This window comes from Berghia stephanieae, unplaced genomic scaffold (genome assembly GCF_034508935.2).
Source record: "Berghia stephanieae isolate SIO BIC M18660-M18661 unplaced genomic scaffold, UCSD_Bste_1.3 scaffold1030, whole genome shotgun sequence".
NCBI classification, from domain to species: domain Eukaryota; kingdom Metazoa; phylum Mollusca; class Gastropoda; order Nudibranchia; family Aeolidiidae; genus Berghia; species Berghia stephanieae.
The window spans coordinates 4,735-12,500 of record NW_027621992.1 but is presented as its reverse complement, the minus strand read 5'-3'; the positions used below and the strand labels follow the sequence as shown (position 1 = coordinate 12,500).

General features: G+C 37.4%; 1 long non-coding RNA gene across 1 annotated transcript; it reads right to left on the bottom strand.

Moving 5' to 3' along the window:
- Positions 1–435: 435 nt before the first annotated feature.
- Positions 436–7,084, bottom strand: LOC144960910 (uncharacterized). Its single transcript, XR_013642983.1, has 3 exons — positions 6,925–7,084; positions 925–1,067; positions 436–492 (listed from the first exon to the last, which is right to left on the bottom strand). It is a non-coding gene; the product is annotated as an uncharacterized LOC144960910 (long non-coding RNA).
- Between the last annotated feature and the right edge of the window lie 682 nt (positions 7,085–7,766).

The window sequence follows — 7,766 nt, the reverse complement described above, 5'->3', positions numbered from 1 at the left end:
GATGATTTTGATGATGATGATGATGATGATGATGATTATGTTAATAATAATAATAATAATAATAATAATAATAATAAATAATAATAATAATAATAATAATGTCAATGGTGATGATGATGATAATAATATAATAATAATAATAATAATAATAATAATAATAATAATAATAATAATAATAATTATAAATAATAATAACATAATAATAATAATAATAATAATAATAATAATAATAATAATAATAATAATAATAATAATAATAATAACATAATAATAATAATAATAATAATAATAATAATAATAATAATAATAATAATAATAATAATAATAATAATAAATAAACGATACCAAAATGAAACAAAAACAACAATTTAAAAAAACAAACCCACAACCTTTTAATATCTGAACTACAGACCTCAAGACGCTTTTGTCTCTTGCCATACCTTTCTTGGTTTTTCTTGAACTTGACCAGCAAATCTTCATGGTGCTCAACAACTGAAATGTTTAATACAACATATTTCTTGAAACTTGAATGTATACGTTCGATTTAAAGAATGATTTTGACATTGCAGAATTGTACATTATATAAATTGGAACATTATGTCATTTGTTGTTGTTGTTCTTGTTGTTGTAGATGATGATAATATGATGATGATGATTGATGGATGATGATAATGAGGAGGAGAGGAGGAGGAGGAGGGGAGGAGGAGGAGGATGATGGCGACGCCGATGATGACGATAATGATGACGATGATGAAGATAATAATAAGAATAATAACATTAATAATAATAAATAATAATAATAATAATAATAATAATAGTATTAATAATAATAATAATAATAATAATAATAATAATAATAATAATAATAATAATAATAATAATAATAATAATAATAATAACAATGACGACGACAACACGACTTACCTCTCACACAGTGATTGGATAGCGTCTTGATAACTTCCTCCAATTTCATACATTTTGTCCTCCAAAACTCCATTGAGTTTTCATCTGTACACTCACTGCTCATTGTTGTAGTGTAGAGTTGTCTGTTATCTATATGCGTTAACCTGTATTCACAAAATATGAATTTATGTGAATTTACTATGTCAAGCTGGTGTATATCAAGTGTCTTGTCCGAAACAAAACGATGGGGCTGATTTTTTAAAACTATTACTATCGGTCATTCTAAGAGAGAGAGAGAGAGAGAGAGAGAGAGAGAGAGAGAGAGAGAGAGAGAGAGAGAGAGAGAGAGAGAGAGAGAGAGAGAGAGAGAGAGAGAGAGGAGAGAGAGAGGAGAGAGAGAGAGAGAGAGATTTACTTCCTTGTTGTATGCCGAATGAGAAAGAATGAGACCCATACTAAGGAGAATTATACGGCTCAAAATAAACACTTTGTAAAGATCTATGCCCCAAACTCACCTGTGTTAAAGCACACTAAGATATGAAGTGAATAGAAAAGTGCCAGAAGACAATAGAGAATAAAAATTTTTTCGCGGCGGTGGTGGGGTTTGAACCTGCGACCTTATTGGTACGACAACTCCGCCTGGCAGGTGAGAGCGTGGCTCTACCGTGTGAGCTATCCACGAACACAAAAATATTCGTTTCAAACTCAAAGTCATTACTAGATCCCTCTCTCACCCACTTCTTGAGACCGCCGATTCGTTCGTACACCACCATCGCGAATAATTTTGACCAGCAGTTAAGCTTAATAGCCAATATTCTCAACACAAACATATAACATAGAAACGATTGAGACATTGAGTATGCTCCGGTGTATGGGGTGAATTTTTAATTCAGAAAAGTGAGTGGAGCAGGCACTTATGTTGGTAACAACAAGATATGAAGTGAATAGAAAAGTGCCAGAAGACAATAGAGAATAAAAATTTTTTTTTCGCGGCGGTGGTGGGGTTTGAACCTGCGACCTTATTGGTACGACAACTCCGCCTGGCAGGTGAGAGCGTGGCTCTACCGTGTGAGCTATCCACGAACACAAAAATATTCGTTTCAAACTCAAAGTCATTACTAGATCCCTCTCTCACCCACTTCTTGAGACCGCCGATTCGTTCGTACACCACCATCGCGAATAATTTTGACCAGCAGTTAAGCTTAATAGCCAATATTCTCAACACAAACATATAACATAGAAACGATTGAGACATTGAGTATGCTCCGGTGTATGGGGTGAATTTTTAATTCAGAAAAGTGAGTGGAGCAGGCACTTATGTTGGTAACAACAAGATATGAAGTGAATAGAAAAGTGCCAGAAGACAATAGAGAATAAAAATTTTTTCGCGGCGGTGGTGGGGTTTGAACCTGCGACCTTATTGGTACGACAACTCCGCCTGGCAGGTGAGAGCGTGGCTCTACCGTGTGAGCTATCCACGAACACAAAAATATTCGTTTCAAACTCAAAGTCATTACTAGATCCCTCTCTCACCCACTTCTTGAGACCGCCGATTCGTTCGTACACCACCATCGCGAATAATTTTGACCAGCAGTTAAGCTTAATAGCCAATATTCTCAACACAAACATATAACATAGAAACGATTGAGACATTGAGTATGCTCCGGTGTATGGGGTGAATTTTTAATTCAGAAAAGTGAAGTACGAACGAATCGGCGTCTCAAGAAGTGGGTGAGAGAGGGATCTAGTAATGACTTTGAGTTTGAAACGAATATTTTTGTGTTCGTGGATAGCTCACACGGTAGAGCCACGCTCTCACCTGCCAGGCGGAGTTGTCGTACCAATAAGGTCGCAGGTTCAAACCCCACCACCGCCGCGAAAAAATTTTTATTCTCTATTGTCTTCTGGCACTTTTCTATTCACTTCATATCTTGTTGTTACCAACATAAGTGCCTGCTCCACTCACTTTTCTGAATTAAAAATTCACCCCATACACCGGAGCATACTCAATGTCTCAATCGTTTCTATGTTATATGTTTGTGTTGAGAATATTGGCTATTAAGCTTAACTGCTGGTCAAAATTATTCGCGATGGTGGTGTACGAACGAATCGGCGGTCTCAAGAAGTGGGTGAGAGAGGGATCTAGTAATGACTTTGAGTTTGAAACGAATATTTTTGTGTTCGTGGATAGCTCACACGGTAGAGCCACGCTCTCACCTGCCAGGCGGAGTTGTCGTACCAATAAGGTCGCAGGTTCAAACCCCACCACCGCCGCGAAAAAAAATTTTTATTCTCTATTGTCTTCTGGCACTTTTCTATTCACTTCATATCTTGTTGTTACCAACATAAGTGCCTGCTCCACTCACTTTTCTGAATTAAAAATTCACCCCATACACCGGAGCATACTCAATGTCTCAATCGTTTCTATGTTATATGTTTGTGTTGAGAATATTGGCTATTAAGCTTAACTGCTGGTCAAAATTATTCGCGATGGTGGTGTACGAACGAATCGGCGGTCTCAAGAAGTGGGTGAGAGAGGGATCTAGTAATGACTTTGAGTTTGAAACGAATATTTTTGTGTTCGTGGATAGCTCACACGGTAGAGCCACGCTCTCACCTGCCAGGCGGAGTTGTCGTACCAATAAGGTCGCAGGTTCAAACCCCACCCGCCGCGAAAAATTTTTATTCTCTATTGTCTTCTGGCACTTTCTATTCACTTCATATCTTGTTGTTACCAACATAAGTGCTGCTCCACTCACTTTCTGAATTAAAATTCCCCATACACCGGAGCCAATGCTCATCGTCAAATGTTGAAATTCTGCTATTGTTGCATGTTAAACGTGGTTAAAATAAGGTAGTATGAGAGTTAAACAATTAAATTTTGCTGTTCGTGAGAATGCTCAATGGTTAGAGCACGGATACACGTCACTCCCTGCCAGGCGGAGTTGTGTACCAATAAGGTCGCAGGTTCAAACCCACCACCGCCGCGAAAAAATTTTTATTCTCTATTGTCTTCTGGCACTTTTCTATTCACTTCATATCTTGTTGTTACCAACATAAGTGCCTGCTCCACTCACTTTTCTGAATTAAAAATTCACCCATACACCGGAGCATACTCAATGTCTCAATCGTTTCTATGTTATATGTTTGTGTTGAGAATATTGGCTATTAAGCTTAACTGCTGGTCAAAATTATTCGCGATGGTGGTGTACGAACGAATCGGCGGTCTCAAGAAGTGGGTGAGAGAGGGATCTAGTAATGACTTTGAGTTTGAAACGAATATTTTTGTGTTCGTGGATAGCTCACACGGTAGAGCCACGCTCTCACCTGCCAGGCGGAGTTGTCGTACCAATAAGGTCGCAGGTTCAAACCCCACCACCGCCGCGAAAAATTTTTATTCTCTATTGTCTTCTGGCACTTTTCTATTCACTTCATATCTTGTTGTTACCAACATAAGTGCCTGCTCCACTCACTTTTCTGAATTAAAGCACACTAGAAATGTGATAAAGTCTCCCTAGTAGTAAGTATACAAACTACACACAAACATTGTAGAATACCAACTGTTTACAAGTCTCTATGCCTAGTTTGTTGCTTACGACAAAATTGTGACACACCAGGAAAGTCGAGTATTAGATACAGCTCTGCCACCCCCCCCCCTCCCCCCCCTTCACCCCTTGTCATTGTGAAAGAGTGTGAGAAAAGGGGGCGGTGCTGTCTCGTTGCTTTTGACTTATTTGTGTCCTTTATCAATGTCGGCTTTGGTTGACCATAAAAAACGTGAACAGGTACACACCACATACATATCTTACAACAGTTGTTATTTGTTATGGAAAGGTTTCTTATACACCACACACAACACGGACAAACGCACATAGACACACACACACACACACACACACACACAAGAGAGAGAGAGAGAGAGAGAGAGAGAGAGAGAGAGAGAGAGAGAGAGAGAGAGAGAGCATCTACTACCATAGATAACACTACTTGCTCTTAATTAATGAAGCAGTGAGAGTTATTTGTCATAAGTATTATAGACAAGTCCCATTCTTTTTCTATTTTTATTTTGTAGAAGAAAATAAGTGCAAAATGATTTATACAATGAGAGTAACTTGTAGTCAAGTGGATCAGTAGCAGATATATTATCATTTTAAGGGACGGTTTGGGTCTTTTCAAAAAAAAAAATAATTACCAATATTGGGCGGTTTTAATCATTCTGTATCGTCATTATAGGTTAAAAAAAACAACATTTATGGTGAAAAATTTTAATTATCTGTGTCGATACCCATTTTGCGACCTAATTTGGGGGTCTGACATCAAAAAATATAACAATCTTGTGGCAAACGTTCCACAAAAACTAATGAAGGAATGACCTCCATATTCTTCCCTCTTGTCAACATTGTACTATAGTGTGTCACCATAGAGAGCTTTTACGGCCTTAGCTTATGGAATTTTTATTAGAACATTACAAAGTTGAGAATCAAAATGTTATGACAAAATTGATGTTAAAAATTCAGAATTAGGATTATAATTCAAAATTCACATATCTTATCAGAAAAATCTCTCTATGGTGACACAATACATTATCTCTGTGATAACTGTGGAAATTTTCAGACAATTTCATTGAATAGATTCAGAGAAACGTTTGACACAGTATCCCATACCCTTAGAAATATGACATTTTGAGAAAATAGCAAAATAGCTTCCCGTTTTTCACACTTTTCTTACTATCTGTACCATTTTCGACTGTGTTTTTTCATGCTTTTATAGTCTACTTTGAGAATTTGGACTTCAATTATATTATTTCTAGGGTAATAAAATATCAATTTCCACCAAAATCTCAAAATCAATTTTTCGAAGGATTTTCCTAATAATTAGACCCAAACCGCCCCTTAAGCACCATCTGTGATTTTAAGACATGAATTTGTGCTGACAAATACAGAGGCACTTTCGCCATTATCATGTCCCGTGTCTCTGTCCCATAATATGTATAATGTGTCGACGCCTGAACTATCAAGTCAAGCCATGCATTTCATTGCTTGCTTGCCATGCTAATGTACGCCTGTCACTTGACTTAAAAACGAAAACAAAGATGGGCACGGGTATAGCTAGTTGTAATGTACTTGAACAGTGACAATGCAGCTGAGATAATAATATTTGTTATGAGTCACAACCAGAGATGAGAGGTTACATACGCATATTGAAAAGGATGGTGATGACGATCGTGGTCATGATGATAAATTATGTGCTGATGGTGACGACTTCTTTGTGATAATGGTTAAAATGGAGTTAGTTACTACTACTAACTCCATTTTAACCATTATCACAAAGAAGTCGTCACCATCATCACATAATTTATCATCTACTACTAGTAGTAGTTGTAGTAGTTGTAGTAGTAGTAGTAGTAGTAGTAGTAGTAGTAGTAGTAGTAGTAGTAGTAGTAGTAGTAGTAGTAGGGAGTAGTAGTAGTAGTAGTAGTAGTAGTAGTAGTAGTAGTAGTAGTGGTAGTAGTAGTAGTAGTAGTAGTAGTAGTAGTAGAAGAGGAAGAGGAAGAAAAAGAAGAAGAGGAAGAAGAAGAAGAAGTGGTGGTGGTGGTGTGTAGTAGTAGTAGTAGAAGTCGTAGTTAGTAGTAGTAGTAGTAGTAGTAGTAGTAGTAGTAGTAGTAGTAGTAGTTGTAGTAGTAGTAGTAGTAGTAGTATAGTAGTAGTAGTAGTAGTAGTAGTAGTAGTAGTAGTAGTAGTAGAAGTCGTAGTAGTAGTAGTAGTAGTAGTAGTAGTAGTAGTAGTAATAGAAGAAGAAGAAGAAGATAATATTGTTTTGAAAACAATGAACGTACGAAGTGAAGACGATTTTCTCACAAGTTGGAGATAACGATAACAAGGATTGTGTCTGCGCTCGAAATAATTGTGATAGAGACAATGCCAATGACAAAGAATCATAATATTACTGATACAGATTAGTTTAATTAACGTGTACAAGTCTGACCTATCAGTATATAAAACAAGGAGTAATAGTACTTACTATCTAACAGGGAAGTAAATTCTCCGACGTCTCTCTCCAAACACATAACACCAACTAGCCTGAACGACCAGTCGAAGTGATTTATAAAGGTCTCATTCAAGCAAGAAGGAAGTAAAAAGCTTCGTTTGGGACTTCAGAAAGCCATTCATAGTGTATGGTGGGGAAATCCGCCCGGTATTATTATTACCGCAATTGAATTGGTATGTGTGTGTGTGGTGTGTGTGTGTGTGTGTTTTTGTGTGTGTGTGTGTGTGTGTGTGGTTTAAGACGCAAAGATTCGGCTATAATATCGATAATATTATTACTCCAGTTGTCTTATAGAAAATCAAATGGCGCTTACAAATGTCATATCAGTGCTTTGAAAAAACAGAAGATAAACCACCACAAGCATTTTAGAGGAAGATAAGGGTGACTTAAAGTAATAAAAACAAGAAAACTTAAGTATTTTGGACACCTAAGACGCCATCAAACTGTCAACAAGGACATTCTTGAGGGTAGAGTTGAGGGGAAAAGAGGAAGAGGCAGGCCAGCAAGAACTTGGATAGATGATGTGAGGACATGGACAGGATTGTCGGCAGCCGAATGCAGTCAGCAAGCTGTCAATAGGGAAGATTGGCGTGTCATTTCAAGTCGACCTCAACCCATGAGATGACACTGGAAGAAGAAGAAGGGTGACTTGTGGAGGGGACGCATCCAACATCGAGATGGACTTCAGCTTGGATAGATAAAAAGCCCTCGATGTCGTGAATTTATTTCCTCATCGCTGGAAGGGACGATTCCTGAGTCACATCCTCCAGCTAGATAAGAGTCGGAGACAGCGAGATCTTGTTCTACCGGAGACG